Raw genomic sequence first — 18,543 nt, forward strand, 5'->3', positions numbered from 1 at the left:
GACATTATACAAATGTACAGCATGTGAAGAGTTTGTTATAGCCACTAAAGGGAGCTAAGGGACAGTATGATAAATTGCACTTGGATTTCTAGGAGAGTTAGCTGGAGTGGGTAGATTAGTGTTAAGAGGGGACTGGAGTTGAGTGCATTGTAGAGCTAGTAAGATAGATAGTGTTAGTGTGTGTAGTTTAATTATATATTTGTTTACCATAGGAATTAGTGTTGAACTCTAAATCAAGTAATGTAAATAAAATTAGTTTAGTTCATGAAAAGAACTTCAAGTGTCTTTGTGATCACTACACTTTCCATCCTGAAGTCAACCTCACAAAGATCACCACATGGTACCAGGATGTGTGTTCCTAAAGAGTAAGCAATAAGGAAAGAAGAAAAAAAATCATCGCACTGCTACACATCTCAGAATCGTAAAGAAAACAGAGAGCAACATGGAAGCTGTGACGAAACCTGATCACTTCAAAATGTCCAGTAAACTTAGCTTGAATTGGAAAAGTGCAAGCAACAATTTGAAGTTTTTCTATCTGTCTCTGCATTTGAATCAGCTCCTGATAATAGAAAAATAGCCCTACTACTAAATCTGGCAAGTCCACAGGCATTTGAACAGTTTGAATTTACGGACATCAAAATACAAATAATTGGATGGGAAAAATTTGATTCTCGATGTTAAAAGTAGATTAACGAGGTATACGAGAGATACATGTTTAAAAATAAAGGTTGCAGTTCAAAGGAGAATCATTTGACTATTTTGTCACTGCGTTAAGGCTCCGAGCGCAATCCTGCAATTTTTCCCCAGTTACAGAATCAATTCCGAGAGACCAGATTCTGTTTGGCATTTTTGATGAGCAGATGTGACAATGTTTATTAAGATGGCCAAGCTATCAACCTGTGTAAAGCAAGTGAGCAAGCCATCAATGAGTATGCTGAGTTCCAATCCAGAGAAAAAGGGGTGAACTTGAGCAAGGTGGTCATCGCATTGACTCTGTGGTGCAGATTAAAAAAACATCACGCTGCAGGAGGTGACCATTTTGTGCAGGCGCATTTGAGAAGACAACACAATTCGAATGTTGAACATTCTGCATGTGTGCAGGACCAAGTTGCACATGCGCACTTCGATAAAATAACACGACCAGTCAGTCGACCGATTTGCGCATGATGTCATAAGCGTGATGACATGTCGATGCTGTGGTCACACCCACTTAAAGTAACAATGTCCAGCATTTGGGAAAAGATGTTTAATGTGTAACAAACTTAATAATTTTGCTGCACAATGCCGATTTAACATAGCGATATAGCAGAACAACTTTAAAAAGGCGTTGCAACCAAATAAAAAGGTTTACAGCATACAAAGTTATGAGGATGAAGAAAAAATTTTTAATTCAGAAATTAATTCTGCTATGCCTCCTTCACTGGACACCATTAAAGTTAATTATATGGACAATCATGCAACTCTCCGATGTGAACAAGGATTGGATTGAAACATTAATTGTAAATGGATCGGATGTGCAGTTCAAATTGGACACAGGTGCATATGATAACTTGGTAACAGAATCAGAATTTAAAAAGTAGAAACCCTTCCAAATTTAAATAAACCAATTTGTAGGTTAACTGACTAATAGGGGGGACTTCTGGTGGCGGCAGGTGGGAGGAAGCCACACGTTGGAGGGCTCCCGCCCAAGCATTGACTTTTTTGATTTTTCAGAGTTTTGATGCCCCGTCCCAGGAGCAACTTTTGAGTAAACAAGGGTAGGAAGGCACAGAGAAGGGAGATGTCCAAATCTCAGAGAAAAACGATTGTGAAAAAAGGGGCAAATGAAGGTCCGCCGGGGGGTGGAAAGGTTGGCTCAGGAACTGGAAGGAAGGCGGAGGCTGGGGCGCCGGGTGAGGCTGCACTGCTCACGGCAGAAAGGATGACCGAGGCGATGGCCGTGGAACTTGAAAAACAGTTCACAAAGCACATGGAAGCGATGAGGAAGGAGATGGGGCGGTATTGAAAGTGCTGGTGGAGGAGGTGATTGCCCCAGTGAGGGCGGCGGTATCGAAAGCAGCGGCTGCAGTGCGGGAGCAAGGTGAGACACTGAAGGAAGTGGAAGAGGCATTATCGCAACACAGTGATCAACTCACCTCGATGGGGAAGTGATGTACCATCAATTGAACGCGAGACGAGTTGCTGAACAAAAGTATGGCTTTAATCTACTAGATGTTAGCCCTGCGGTCGATTACAGTAGAAGGACGACCGCCGGGAGTACTGGGTATTTATACCCCGCCCTGGAGGCGGGGTTAACTCAGCCTCTCGACCAATCAGGGAGCCGTCACATGACTGGTCTCAACCAACCGGTCGAGAGGCACATGACCAACCAGGGCCAATGGTAAGCCGGTGTTCTGCACCAATGGCAGGCAGCTATGCTAATCATACCACCACATTCATCCCTTGCGGAGAAAGAAGCCGGGGGGGGGGGATGTCAATGAGAGCTTGGGGGGGGGGGGGGGGAGAACTGGTGGTATGAGTAGTAAGGAGAGAAGGAAAAAAAATGCATCCTTGGCTTCCCACTGGCCCAGACATTTGGCAACAGTACATAGTGTCCATACAAGGTCCATGTGGTGTTGAAGTCAAATGGACTCGATCAGCCTTTTCGTTGCCCGTGACGTCCTGGCAGACCGCCGCAGGGGAGTTGGTGACATTGGTTCAGCCGATGGTGGTGGTTCAGCTGATGTCCTGGACTCCGGGAGCGATGGTCTTTGAACTGTCTCCGTACCCCGGGCTGGTGGGGGAGACGCCATGGATGGGGGAGGGGAGGCCTGGGTGGGGTGCTGGGGGAAAAAGGACAGGGGGGGTTATCTGTGGTGAAGGGGGGGAGGGCCGCATTCCGGCGGGTGCCAGGTCCCGGAGGGAGACCGTGTCCTGCCGACCGTCGGGGTACTCCACGTATGCATACTACGGGTTAGCTTGGAGTAACTGGACTTGTTCCACCAACGGGTCGGACTTGTGCACCCGCACATGCTTCCGGAGCAAGATGGGTCCGGGGCGGCCAGCCACATCGGGAGAGGGGATCCGGAGGACGACTTCCTGGGGAAAACAAGAAGGCGTTCATGAGGTGTCTGATTAGTTGTGGTACAGAGGAGGGAGCAGATAGAATGTAGGGCATCGGGGATCACCTCTTGACATTGGGAAATAGGGAGATCTCTGGACTGGAGGGCCAGTAGTATGGTCTTCCAGATGGTACCATTCTCCCACTCGCCCTATCCGTTACCCCGGGGGTTATAGCTGGTCATCCTACTAGAGGCAATGCCCCTGCTGAGCAGGAATTGACGCAGCTCGTCGCTCATAAAGGAGGACCCCCGATCGCTGTGTATGTACGCGGAGTAGCCGAACAGGGAGAAGATGGAGAGGAGGGGGGTAGCCGAACAGGGAGAAGATGGAGAGTAGGGCCTTAATGACGGTCGATGTGGTCATGTCGGGGCAGGGAATGGCGAAGGGGAAGCGGCAGTATTCATCGATCACCGTCAGGAAGTAAATGTTGCGGCTGCTAGAGGGAAGGGGCCCCTTGAAGTCTATGCTGAGACGTTCGAAGGGGCGGGATGCTTTGATCAGATGCGCGCGCTCGGTGCGGTAGAAGTGCGGTTTGTCCTTGAACAAATGTGGCAGTCACGGGTTACTGTCCTGACTTCCTCGATGGAGTAGGGCAGGTTGCGGGTCTTTATGGAATGACAGAAACGGGTCACCCCTGGATGGCAGAGGTCCGCGTAGAGGGAGCGGAGGCGGTCTATCTGCGTGCTGGCGCAGGTACCGCGGGACAGGGCATCAGGAGGCTCATTGAGCTTCCCAAGACGATACAAGATATCGTAGTTGTACGTGGACAACTCGATCCGCCACCGTAAGATCTTGTCGTTCTTGATCTTGCCCCTCTGTGCATTATCGAACATGAAGGCTACTGACCGTTGGTCTGTGAGGAGGGTAAACTTCCTGCCGGCCAAATAGTGCCTCCAATATCGCACAGCTTCTACTATGGCCTGTGCTTCCTTTTCCACTGAGGCGTGGCGGAGTTCGGAAGCCTGGCGGGTTCTGGAGAAGAAGGCCACGGGTCTGCCCGCTTGGTTCAGGGTGGCCGCCAGAGCTACTTCTGATGCGTCGCTCTCGACCTGGAAGGGGAGGGACTCGTCGATGGCGCACATCGTGGCCTTTGCGATATTCGCTTTGATGCGGCTAAAGGCCTGGCAGGCCTCTGACGATGGCGGGAAGGTCATGGACTGAATGAGGGGGCGGGCTTTGTCAGCGTAGTTGGGAACCCATTGGGCGTAGTAAGTGAAGAAACCCAGGCAGCGTTTGAGGGATTTGAGGGTATTGGGGAGAGGTAGTTCCATCAGGGGGCGCATGCGTTCGGGGTCGGGGCCTATCACTCCGTTACGCACTACGTAGCCGAGGATGGCTAGACGGTCAGTGCTAAACACGCACTTATCCTTATTGTATGTGAGGTTAAGAAGTTTTGCGGTTTGGAGGAGTTTTCGGAGGTTGGTGTCATGGTCCTGCTGGTCGTGGCCGCAGATGGTGACGTTATCGAGATACGGGAAGGTAGCCCGTAATCCGTACTTGTCGACCATTCGGTCCATCTCCCGTTGGAAGACCGAGACCCCATTAGTAACACCGAATGGAACCCTGAGCAAGTGGTAGAGGCGCCCATCAGCCTCAAACGCGGTGTATTTACGGTCACTCGCGCGGATGGGGAGCTGGTGATAAGCGGACTTGAGGTCCACCGTGGAGAAGACTTTGTATTTTGCGATCTCGTTTACCATGGTGGAAATACGGGGGAGAGGATACGCGTCCAGTTGCGTAAACCTGTTGATGGTCTGGCTATAGTCGATGACCATCCGGTTTTTCTCCCCAGTCCGGACCACCAGCACATGGGCTCGCCAGGGACTGTTGCTGGCCTCGATGACCCCTTCCTTCAGCAACCTATGGACCTCGGACCTGATGAAGGTCCGGTCCTGGGCGCTGTACCATCTGTTCCGGGTCGCGACGGGTTTGCAATCGGGGGTGAGATTAGCAAACAAGGAGGGGAGGTCCACTTTGAGGGACGCGAGGCTGCAGACAGTGAGGGGGGGCATAGGGCCGCCGAATTGGAAGGTCAAGCTCTGCAGGTTGCACTGGAAGTCCAGTCCTAGGAGTGCCGGTGCGCAAAGGTCAGGGAGGACAAGGAGTTTATAATTTTTTTAAACTTTCCCCTGGACCGTGAGGTCCGCGATGCAACACCCGGTGATGCGGACGGAGTGCGAACCTGAGGCTAACCCTATTTTGTGTTTTACAGGGTGAACAGGGAGCACACAGCGTATTACCATGTCAGGGTATACAAAGCTTTCCGTGCTCCAGCAGGCAGTCCGTCTCATGCCCGTTGAGGTGTATTTGCGTCGTCGTCTTGGCGAGCGTGCGTAGACGTGACTGGTCGAGCTGAATGGCCACGAGCCGTGGAGAAGATCCGTAGTCGTCGTCGGCTGAGTTGGGTGCTGGCAGGACCTTGTGTGCCAGTCCAGGATGGCGGCGCCCAGGACCCGCACGTAGAGTCGGGGCCCCAAGATGGCGGCTCCCAGGACCCGCACGTGGAGTCGGGGCCCCACGATGGTGGCGCCCAGGACCCGCACGTGGGGTCGGGGCCCCAAGATGGCGGCGCCCAGGACCCGCATGTGGAGTCAGGGCCCCAAGATGGTGGCGCCCAGGACCCGCACGTGGCATCCGGGCCCAAGATGGCGGTGCCCGCTGGGCCCTCGTGGTTGCTGGGGGCGGGGTTAGCGGTGCCGGTGGGCCGATCGGAGCGGCTGAGAGCGGGGGCAGAGAGGCACGCAGGCCAGGCGCAGGGGCCCAGGGGCGGGGGGGGGGGGAGATTGGTGCGGTACGCTGGAAGAACATGGAAGGGTCCGGAGGAGGAGATCCCCGATCGCTGCGCGGCACAGCAGCGACCGATTTGGCCTGACAGACCGACGAAAAATGGCCCTTCTTCCCGCAGCTCTTACAAAGGGCGGACTGGGCCGGGCAGCGCGGGTGAGGGTGTTTGTCAAGCCCACAGAAATAGCAGCGGGGCCCCGCGGACTTGTCGGGGCATCCCGCGGCACAGGCCTGAGGGGGGTCGGGAGCGGCGGATGGCGGTGGGGAAGCGTGCCAGGAGGCCCAGGGCGCTGCAGCGCAGCTGGGTACATAGGTGCGGGCTTTTAAGTCGGCGACCTCCAGGGAGGTGGAGAGAGTCCGTGCCTCAGTTAAGCTGAGGTCGTCTTTCTCCAGCAGCTGCTGGCGGATAGCGGGGGACTGCATCCCAGCCACGTAAGCATCTCTGATCAAAAGTTCCATGTGCTCAGTGGCTGAAACTTCGAGGCAGGCGCAATTCCTCCCCAGGACAGCGAGGGCCCGGTAAAAATCGTCTAAGGACTCACCGGGGTACTGTTGTCTGGTAGCCAGCAGATGTCGAGCGAACACACGGTTTACCGGCTTAAGAAATTGTCCTTTTAGCTTGTCCGTGGCCACGTCGTATTCTTTTTCTTCCCCTATCATTGCATAGGCCGCCATGCCCATGCTGGAATGGAGAATATGAAGCTTCTGTGCCATGGTGGGGGGGGCTGCTTGCGGTCGCCAGATAGCTATCGAAACATGCCAGCCAATGCTTCAAGATTTCCGATGCGTTCGGAGTTTGCGGGCTGATGCGGAGGCATTCGGGCTTGATCGGGAGCTCCATCTTCAAATTTCTAGCAGATTAAATTGATGTACCATCAATTGAACGCGAGACGAGTTGCTGAACAAAAGTATAGCTTTAATCTACTAGATGTTAGCCCTGCGGTCGATTACAGTAGAAGGACGACCGCCGGGAGTACTGGGTATTTATACCCCGCCCTAGAGGCGGGGTTAACTCAGCCTCTCGACCAATCAGGGAGCCGTCACATGACTGGTCTCAACCAACTGGTCGAGAGGCACATGACCAACCAGGGCCAATGGTAAGCCGGTGTTCTGCACCAATGGCAGGCAACTATGCTACTCATACCACCACAGGAAGGAGATGCGGAGGGTGATAGAGACCAACAAAAGTCTGCGAGCCAAAATGGAAGACCTGGAAAACAGATCCAGGCGGCAGATCCTCAGGCCGACGGAGTACTTTGCCACGATGTTGGCGGAGCTATTGGGGGAAGGGGAAGATCCCTCTCGATACAAACTGGATCAGGCTCATAGGTCGTGGAGACCTATACCAACGGTGAGTGAGCAGCCAAGAATAGTGACTGTTTCCGTAGGTACTGCATGAAGGAGAAGGTCATGTGCTGGGCAAAGCAGAAGCGGGAGGTGCAGTGGGCTGGAGTTGGTATACGCATATACCAGCGGCGAAATTATCCGCAACGGCCGACGCCAGAGTGAAACCCGGAGTGTTTTACTCCGGCGTCGGAGGCCGCTCCTCGCCCCCTGTTCACCTCCACAGCCCCCACACTTACCTGTCGTGCGATGTTCACGTCGGCAGCGACCAGGTGTGGTTACCACCAGTGTGAACCCGTCAGGGACATCAGGCCGCTCTGCCCATCCAGGCCGGAGAATCGCCAGTCACCGGGAAAAACAGCAAGCGGCGATTCTCCGAGCGGCGTGTCGCAAAACGCGACACGCCATTTTGGGGGGCGGGGGGGAGAATCGCGGGGGTGCCAGAGCGGCCCTCCCACGATTCTCCCACCCGGCGTGGGGAGCAGAGAATCGGGCCCCAAAACTTTACGGTGGAGTCGGCAAGGAGGCGCGCGGCCTTTGGCAGAGTGAAGATGGCACTGTATAACAACAAGGTGCGGTGCGACAGTGCATCCAGCTAAGTTGGGGGTGACTTACAAATCCAAAGACTTTTATTTTGAGACGGTGGAAGCGGCGGAGGTGTTTGCGAAGGCAGAAGGGTTGTGGCAGAACTGAGAAATGGGACTGAGGACTGGTCTTGTACTGAGGGTAGGGGGTTGGTAGGAGAATATGTAGCTGTATGTATCTTTATCTTTTCACTGCATGTTGGTGTATGTACTAAGTGAATCAACGCTGTCTATTTGGACAAGGTAAGAGTTGGGACTTTCCTTTGCAATGATGGTTCTTTGGGGCTTGTGTGTCTGGGCGGGCGGGGTGGGGGGGTGGTTGGGAAAGGAGACCCGGGCGGGGGCCTCCACACTGGCTGGGTTAAGCCGGCCAATGAACGGGAGTGAGGTGGGGGGAGGGGCTGTCACCATCAGAGCCTGGTAGAAAAGGTTTCAATGAGCCTAGACGGGGCGAAGTTGGGGGAAGGGCCCGATACTGGGTGAGGTGTTTGAGAGGAAGTGAAGGGGAGGAGTCTGGGTGTAATTCGTTGTACTATTTCGGGGATTGGATGGCCTTGATTATTAGTGGCGGGGGAGGGGGTGGGGGGAAGACTATATATTTTAATACTGACCATGGGCAATTCCTGATTCCTTGTTTGTTTGTTTTTTAATTTGATGCTTATATTGTCATGCGGGCTGTTGGGTGGGAGGATGGGATCGTTGTTGTTAATAAGCAGTTTGATATTGTATCCATTACCGTTTACAGTTTATTGGTGGGGGTAAATTTTGAAGAAAATGTGTAAAAGGTGAATAAAAACATTTTTAAAAAACTGACTACAACGGCAATGAAATAGAGACAGAAGGTTCCTGCTGCCTGATGGTGCAGAGTGGTGACATTAAGATTCCACTTGACTTTGAGATTGTGGATGACGTAAAACCTCCTCTTATTGCAGTGGACCCATGTATCCAGTTAAACTTTATTCAGAGAATTCACACTGCCAAGTTTTTAAGTGATTCACCAAATAATAAGATTGAAACCATTTTGAGCAATTTCAAGCATGTGTTTAATGGGATGGGAATATTACTATTCACCTACAGCATCAAGTTGAAAGAGAATGCTGAACGTTATTCATGCTCCCAGATGAGTCGTACCGCCACTGAGTGATCGTCTCAAGGACGAACTAAATAGGATGCAGCAGAATGACATCATCTCAAAAGTTACCGATTATGTACTTTCAACACTCTTTTGGCTAATATTGCTTTAATTGACTGCCCTTCGCCATCATTTTAGCCTCTGAAGTATTTCACCATGAGATGGAAATCATTATAGAAGGAATTCCAGGTATACGTGTGTATGTTGACGATGTAATAATAAGGTCCAACACACAGGAAGAACACGGAGAGGCTACTAAAAGTCCTCAACGGTATAGATTACTATGGTCTCAAGCTGAATAAGGAGAAATGCCAATTTGCATCCAAAAATTCCACTTTTTAAAAAGACAGGGTACAGCCTGATCAATCTAAAATTCAAGCTGTTGGTCAGATGCAAACACCAAAGGACAAGAAAGCCATATTAAGAATGATTGGTGTTGTCAACTTAAAGGGAAATTTCATTCCAAATCTATCAAGTAGGATGACGGAATTAAGAAACTTAAGAAAAATGTAGAATTCATATGGACTCCACAGCATGAAGCGGAATGGCAAGATCTGAAGTCATCTTTAATCACCACACTAATTCTAGCATTTTTTGATTTAACAAGAGAAACTAAAATATCAACTGATGCTAGCCAAAATGGCATTGGAGTGGTATTATTACAAAAAGCAGATGATGACTCTTGAAAAATAGTTGCATATTCATCTCACTCTATGACCCAGACGGAGCAGAGATATGCTCAAATCGAAAAAGAAAGGCCTGCTAACCGGCATCAATTAATTTCATTATTAAGTGTATGGACTACCACAGAGACTGACCATCGCTCCCTGGTGAACATCATGAAGAAAGATCCTAATGGCATGCCACTGCGCAAGAGGATGTGGAGTTCCCCCTGCGCAGGGTCTCACTCCACACCTCGTCATCTGAAATGAGCCCGAACTCCTCCTCACACCTGGCCTAAAACCCCTACACTGACACCGAATCCTCCAATATAATCTGTTCAGAAATGCTCCCTGCCTACAACCCTGCGAGCAAAAGAAGCCTCTTCATTAGAGAGTTTGGGGTGCCATGGAGAATGTCAGGAAAATCGGTTTTGCTAAGTTGCGGTTGTAAATGTCTGAATAAGTCAGATTGCCAGAACCCAAACGTCTCCGACAGTTCCTCTAAACTGGCAAACCATCCCTCCCGGAAGAGATCACCCACTCTCTCCAGCCCTTCCCCTCCCACCCCCCGAAAGTGGCATCCAATCTCGCAGGCTCGAACAGATGATTCGCACAAATCGGAGCCAGCTTTGATACGGACCCCAATTTAAAATGTCTTCAAAATTGTCTCCATTTCTTCAAAGTGGAGACAACCACTGATTTGCCGAATACTTTGCCCATGAGAACAGGAGCAATTACCTCAGACCAGACCCTCTGCATGATTTCGATTCCATCTGCACCAAGTAGCCCCCAGGTCACTATACCAACTCAATACCTTCTCCACATTCGCTGCCCAGTAATAAACTATCAGGTTCGGCAATGTCATCAACTTTTCAATTCCCCCAAAAAAGGATTTAATCGAGAAAGACCAGCAAACACTAGAACAAAAAGAAATCTTGGCAAAATGTTCATCTTGACTGACTCAACCGTGCAAGCCCAGGACAGGGAAGATTATCCCACCTATGCAGATTACCTTCCAAGCTCATATAGTTCAATTTAAGGAGATGGCCTAGTCTTGGGCTTCTTGAATCCCCAGATACCTAAAGCTGGAACCAGTCAGATAAAAGGTACCACCCCTAGATTAACTCCCTTCCCCGGGGGTCAAGTGGAAAGCACTCACTTTGTTTCCCAAAGTTTAGCTTGTCCCCTGAAAAAGAGCTGAAAGACCTCAGCAGCTCCATTATATCAGCCATGCTGGGAATCGGGACCATCACATAAAGTAAGAGATCATCAATGTCCAGGGACATCCTCTGCTTCACCCCTCCCCTTTCTATTTATTTGAAGCCCTCAAGGCGACGGCCAACGGTTCTATCACCAATGCACCCAAGAGGAGGATCATAGAGCACACCTGCCTCATTCCCCTATTTAATTGCAAATATCCCAAGCTCACGTTATTGATATAGACACTAGCTGTTGAGGCCTTGTACAACAGTTTTTATTCAAAACTTTACAACATTTTTTACAAAACCACTACTAAAAGAAGGCAACAAAAAACAAAAAAAAAAGAATTAACAACTTAACAAAACAAGGTGGGATAACTACCATTTACAAGAAAAATCTCCCCCCCCCCCCCCCCCCCCCCCCCCCCCCCCCCCCCCCCCCCCCCCCCCCCCCCCGGTTTGCTGCTGCTGCTGACCTCCTCACTTAAATTTCCACGAGAAAGTCAAGAAACGGTTGCCACCGTCTGGAGAACCCCAGCAAGGACCCTCTCAAGGCAAACTTTATCCTCTCCAAACTTAGAAACCCAGCCATGTCACTGACCCAAGTCTCCACACTTGGGGATTTCGCGTCCCTGCACATTAACAAGATCCGTCTCCGGGCTACCAAGGAGGCAAAGGCCAGGACCCCGGCCTCTTTCGGCTCCTGCACTCCAGGATCTTCAGACACCCCAAATATCGCTATCCCCAGACTCTGCTTTACCCGAGTGTCCAAGACCTTGGACATAGCCTTTGCAAAGCCTTGCCGGCATGCCCAAAACGTATGGACATGGTTTGCTGGGCTCCTTGAACACCTCACACACCTGTCCTCCACCCCAATGAACTTGCTCATTCTTGCTGCTGTCATGTGCACCCGGTGTACCACCTTAAACTGAATCAAGCTAAGCCTGGCACAAGATGAGGAGGAATTGACCCTGCCCAGGGCGTCCGCCCACAGGTTCTCATCCAGCTCCTTCGCCCACTTGCCCTTCAGCTCCTCCACCGAGGCCTCTTCCGCCTCCTGCAGCTCCTGGTGTATGTCTGATACCTTTCCGTCTCCTACCCACATGACCGAGACCACCCTGTCCTGTATCCTGCGGGAAGGTAGCAGCGGATACAAATACACTGGTGGATTATTAGTATAATACATTCACCACAATGACCTCCCCCATCACCTCCACCAGATCTGAAATATACAGGAGCAGGTCATCCACGTACAGTGAAACATGATGCTCCTCCCCTCCCCAAACCAGCCCCCTCCAGTTTCTAGACATCCTCAGCGCCATGACCAATGGCTCGATTGCCAGGACAAACAGCAGGGGGAAGAGGGGGCACCCTTCCCTCGTTCCTCGATGCAGCCTAATGTAATCCGGCCGCAGCCGGTTCGTGGACACACTTGCTACGGGGGCCTGATACAGTAATTTGACCCACCCTATGAATTCCTCACCAAATCCACATCTGCCTAACACTTCCCACAGGTACTCCCACTCCACCCGATCAAAGGCTTTTAATGCATCCATTGCAGCCAACACTTCTGCATCCCCTCCTTCCGAGGGCATCATGATCACGTTCAAGAGCCTCCGCACATTCGTGTTCAGCTGCCTTCCCTTGGCAAACCCCGTCTGGTCCTCGTTAATCACCCCCGGGACACAGTCCTCAATTCTAGTGGCCAGGATCTTGACCAACAGTTTGGCGTCTACATTAAGGAGCGATATCGGCCTGCAGAAGTCACATTGCAACAGGTCCTTATCTCGCTTAAGGATGAGCGAGATCAAGGCCCACGACATTGTCGGGGGACGGGTTCCCCTTTCCTTAGCCTTGTTGAAGGTTCTCAGCAATAGCTGGCTCAAAAGCTCTGAGAATTTCCTATAGAATTCTACAGGATATCCGTCCAGACCCGGGGCCTTGCCCAACTGCATACCCTCCAAACCTTTAACCAATTCCTCCACCTCAAATCGGGGCCCCTATTCCCTCTACTAGCTCCTCCTCCACCTTCGGAAACCTTAGTTGGTCCAAGAATTGCTTCATCCCTTCCCTCCCCTCCGAGGGATCTGACTCATACAATTTACCATAAAAATCCTTGAAGACCTCATTGATCCTTTCTGAGCTCAGGACCGTGTTACACCAACCCCCCCCACCCCCCATCCCTAATTCCCCCAATTTCCTGGCCGCTTCTCTTCCGTAGTTGGTGCGCCAGCATCCTACTTGCCTTCTCCCCATACTCATACACCACTCCTTGTAACTTCCTCAACTGAGCCTCTGCCTTCCCTGTGGTAAGAAAGTCAAACTCCGCCTGCAGGCTCCGGCACTTCTTTAACAGCCCCTCCTCAGGGGGCTCCGCATACCTCCTGCCAACCCAAAGTATCTCCCCCACCAACCTCTCCCTCTCCATCCTATCCCTCTTCTCTCAGTGGACCCTGATAGAAATTAGCTCCCCCCTGATAACTGCCTTCAGCGCCTCCCAGACCGTATTGACTGAAACCTCCCCTGTATCATTGGTCACCACATAGTTTTGAATATTCCTCCAAATCCGCCCACAGACCTCCTCATCCGCCCAATAGTCCAACGTCCAGTCTCCATAGAGGACGTTGGCCTCTCTCCGTCCCCAGCCTCAACTCCACCCAGTGCAGAGCATGGTCTGAGACCGCAATGGCTGAGTACTCTACCCCCTCCACTCTCGGGATTAACGTCCTGCTCACCATGAGAAAAAAAAAAATCAATCCACAAGTACACTTTGTGGACATGGGAGAAGAAAGAAAACCCCTTCGCCCTTGGCCGAGCAAATCTCCACAGGACCACTCCCCCCACCTGGTCCATGAACCCCCTCAGGACCTTGGCTGCTGCCGGCCTCTTACCCAATCTAGACCTAGACGGGTCCAGTGCCAGGTCCAGGACCGTGTTAAAGTCCCCCCGCATTACCAGACTGCATGACTCCAGATCCGGAATTTTACTCAACATTCGCTTCATAAAGTCCACATCGCCCCAATTCAGGACACACCACGTTCACTAGCACCACCCAGGCCCCCTGCAGCCTGCCACTCAGCATAATATATCTACCCCCTTTATCCGCCATAATACCCCTCACCTCAAATACCACCTGTTTGCTCACCAAGATTACGAACACCCTGGTCTTTGCATCCAGTCCTGAGTGAAAGGCCTGTCCCACACCTCCCTTCCTCAGCGTGGTTTGATCAGCAAGCTTCAGATGCGTTTCTTGTAGCATGGCCACGTCTGCCTTTAACCCCTTCAAGTGCGAAAACACACGGGACCTCTTGACCGGCCCATTCAGGCCCCTCACATTCCACGTGATCAGCCTAGTCGGAGGGTTAATTACACCCCCCCCCCCCAACCATCCCCTTTTTTCAGCCAGCCACGTGTCCACGTCTCCCGCACACTCCAGCCCCCCAGCCAGAGGCTCCCCATCCCGACTCCCCCTTTGACTCCGAAAGTTGCTTCCCCTACTGCCAGCAAAGCAGCATCCCAGCCCTCCCCCCCCCCCCCTCAATCCCCCTCTCCCAAGTCAAGCATCCGCTTAACCCCACGTGTCCCCCCCCCCCATTGCTCTCCCGTAAGTCAGCTGACTCATGCTGACGCCAGCTGCTCCTGCCTCTACCTCCAATCCCACTGTTGGTTCCCTCTATGGGTCTCCAACCACGCCCCTCCCCCGCCCCAACCAAGTGAGGGAGAGTGAGCCCCCCCTTATTCTCATGTGTCAAGAAAGAAAAGCTCAAACAAACAAACTTTGGGTGCTATCCCCAATGGTGAACGACTCCCTCCCCCCCCCCCCCCCCCCCGCCCCCACCACCCCCCCGCAAACTGCTCTCGCTGTCCGGCCCGTCCTCACTGCCTGTGACGCAGCTCTATACGAACAGCAAACAGACCCAAAACCTCGAGGGCCCAGAACAAAGGGGCAAAAAAAAAAAACACAGGGGAAAACCAACATAACACCGCCCCCTCAAACCCCCCCCCCACCGAGGTGCCCCAACAACATACAGCAGTCCATTACTTCAAGTCCAGCTTCTCGTTCTTAATAAAAGTCCTTGCCTCATCCAGCATATCAAAATAATGGTGCCGGTCTTGGTACGTGACCCACAGCCTCGCCGGTTGTAGCAGCCCGAACTTCACCCCTTTGCCGTGGAGGACCGCCTTGGCCCGGTTGAATCCCGCACACCTATTAGCCAGCTCTGCACCCCAGTCCTGGTAAACACTGATCTCACAGTTCTCCCACTTACTGCTTCGCTCCTTCTTTGCCCATCGCAAGACACACTCATTGTCGGTGAAGCGGTGGAATCTTACCACCATAGCTCTCGGCAGCTCGTTTGCCTTAGGCTTCCTTGCCAGGACTCTGTGCGCCCCGTCCAGCTCCAGGGGCCGCGGGAAGGCCCCCGCGCCCATCAGCATTCCCAGCATCATGGTCACATACGCACCTGCATCCGACCCCTCCGCGCCTTCAGGGAGACCCAGAATCCGTAGGTTCTGTCTCCTCGACCTATTTTCAAGGTCTTCCAGCTTCTGCCATCTCTTATGCTCTAACTGCTAGTGAAGTAGCCCCTAGCCCTCCACCAGGGCCTGCACTCAACTGACAAAGAAAAGACTGAAGCTCCTTCGCTACAAAAGAATAATCAAAACCAAAGCCTTTTCTCTTCTCAACCTTCCATGTAGGGCCATATATTATTCACATTACTGCCTTAATCCTTACCTTCAACTTCTTTGCCCCCCTCCACCACTCCCCTAACAAGCTATACACTTCAAAACAGAACAATAAATCTCAGTTAACAAAACATAAACACTAAAATATTAAAATATCCCCAATCCTCTCATCAACATCCATTAAAATCCCATTCAAGCCCACTCAATTCAGTCCCAGTCCTTGTCCTTTGATGAAGGCCTTTACTGTCTCGAAAAATTGATAATCGAGCTGTGCGATACTCTCAATTTCGCTGGGTACACTACACTGAAATGTAAACTGCTCTTGTACAAAGCTGACTTTGCCCTATTAGAGGCTGCACGCCTCCTTGCATGCTCTGCCCAGTCATCCTGATAAATCAGAATGCCTCCCACCTCCATTCCGGTATTCAGTTTAGGACCTGCTCCTTCATCCGGTAACTGTAGAAACCACACCATCACCACCCGTGCGACTCATTCGCCTATGGCCTCAACTGGAGCAGTCATGGGCCCTATCCAGGAAGGGACATTTGTTCCTCATCCATCAACTTTGTTAAAGATCTGGGGAAAGTACTCAGTCGGCCTTGAACTCTCCACCCCCTCTGGCATCCCCACGGCCCAGAGCTTCTGCTTTCTCGATCTGTTCTCCAGGTCCTCGACCTTCACCTTCAGGCCCTTATTCCTCTCCTCCACCACCTGTAGCTCAGCTTCCAGTGAGGCTATTTGGTTGCTGTGTTGTGACAAAATCTCCTCCGCCCCCTTCAGCACCTCTCCATGTTCCCATCCAAAGTGCTTCCCAATCTCTCTCGTGCTTAGCCCATCCTCCACAGACCTTTTGAGGGTCTCGAGCATCGCCCTTCCCTGCGTCTCAAAGTGCTTTTCGAATTGTCTCTCAATTGCCATTACCTCCATCAGCCTATCTATTGTGACAGCCATGGCCTCAGCCGATATTTGCTCCCAACGAGCTTCGTATCTTCTCGGATAAAGGGCTGCCATTCATACCCTTCTTTCCAACATTTTTCACAGCTTTCAACATCTTCTCATAAAAGTAGTTGGATGGGTTGGATTTGTCAACCAATTTAGGAGCTACCTTATGAGCGACCTTCTCCTACATAACGCCACCATAAGTCCCCTCCTGATCAATTCTAAACCCTTCAAGTGCCAGAATTAACTCCTCTTTCACCATGATCTGAGAAGCACCATCTTCCTTTGCAAAGACAGTTGCAAAGTATTCAATACTTGCCTCGTGTCCATGTGCAAATCCCATTTTAATCCCCAATTGTTTCCACTCCTAGCATCACTTTCTAAAGACTTGGTATCTTATATTAGCTGCCAGTCCCTTTTTCGACTCTTTGCTTCTCCTATTTTTACCCCCAATTCCCCTCTAAACCTTCTACATTTGGCTAAGTTCTCAGTTGTATAATTTACTCATGATTCTTCACCTTAATCCCAATTTACATGGAAAGGAGGCGGCCATTCGGCCCTTTGAGCCTGCCCTGCCATTTATTACGATCATGGCTAATCATCTAACTCATAGGCTGTTCCCCCATTTCTTCCTCCATATAGTTTGATCCCTTTCACCCCAAGAGCTAATTCTTAAAAACATACAATATTTTGGCCTCAACTCCTTCCTATGGAAACAAATTCCACAGGCTTACCTTCTTTGGGTGAAGAAATTTCTCATCTCAGTTCTGAATGGTCTACTCACTATCCTCAGACTGTGACCCTTGCCTCTGGATTCCCCACCATCAGTAACATCCTTCCTGCATCTACCCTGTCTAGTCCTGTTCAAATTTTATAGGTTTCTATGAGATTCCGAGCCCCCCTCCCGCATTCTTCTGAACTAGTGAATATAATCCGAACTGACTCGATCTCTCATGCCAGCCCCACAAACCCAGGAATCAGTCTGGTAGACTATTTGCTGCACTTCCTCTAGCAAGAACATCCTTCCTCAGATGAGAACTGCATACAATATTCCAGGTGTGGTCACAACAAGGCCTTATTATAATTGTAGTAAGATATCCTTGCTCCTGTACAAGTCTTCTCGCAATGAAGGCCAACATACCATTTGCCTTCTTCGCCACCTGCTGCTTGCTCAACTTCAGTGACTGGTGTGTGAGGGCATTAAGGTTTTGTTGCAAATTCCCCTCTTTAAATTTCTAGACATGGATTTGTTTGCCCTACTTTCCCCTTTATGGGAATACACCTCTACTATTTGAACTACCTCTTCTTTAAAGGCAGCCCATTATTCAATTAGTTTTTCCTCCCAAACTTTGATTCCAATTTAAGTCAGATCCATTGTTACACTATCGAAATTGGCTTTCCACCCATTAATTATTCTTGCACTAGATTGATCCTTGCCCTTAACCAACCTAAACCCTATGATACAATGAACACTCCAATAAATGTTTCCCTGCTGACACTTGATCCAGTTGGCTCATCTTTCTCAAGAACCAGGTCTAGCAGATTTTTCTTTCTCATTGAATTCAATACGCTACTGCAGAAAGTTTTCCTGAAAACAGACTAGGAACTTTTGCCTCGACCTGGCATTCCTCTATTAGCTAAGAAACCTTGCTGCCACCAGTAACCTTATCATAGGCTCCCTACAGTGCAGGAGGTGGCCATTTGGCCCATCAAGTCTGCACCAACCTTCTGAAAGAACCCCACACTATCCCCATAACCCACCTAACCTTTCGGATACTAAGGGCAATTTAGGATGGCCAATCAATCTAACCTGCACATCTTTGGGCTGTGGGAGGAAACCGGTGTACTCGGAGGAAACCCATGCAGACATGGGGAGAAAGTGCAAACTCCATAAAGTCACCCGAGGCCAGAATTAAATCCACGACCCTGGCTGTGAGGCAGCAGTGCTAACTACTGCAGAGAGCTCATGGATCTCAACCAATAAAAACCTGCCAAGTTTAAAAGGCCACTCACCCACTAAAGTGGAAATGTAGGATTAGTTCAGACCTTTAGTCTCATCCTCTTGCCCAAGTCAACTGGAGATGTTTTTTGTGCTTAATTTATATGGGTAC

The sequence above is a fragment of the Scyliorhinus canicula genome, chromosome 3 (genome assembly GCF_902713615.1).
Source record: "Scyliorhinus canicula chromosome 3, sScyCan1.1, whole genome shotgun sequence".
Classification (NCBI taxonomy): domain Eukaryota; kingdom Metazoa; phylum Chordata; class Chondrichthyes; order Carcharhiniformes; family Scyliorhinidae; genus Scyliorhinus; species Scyliorhinus canicula.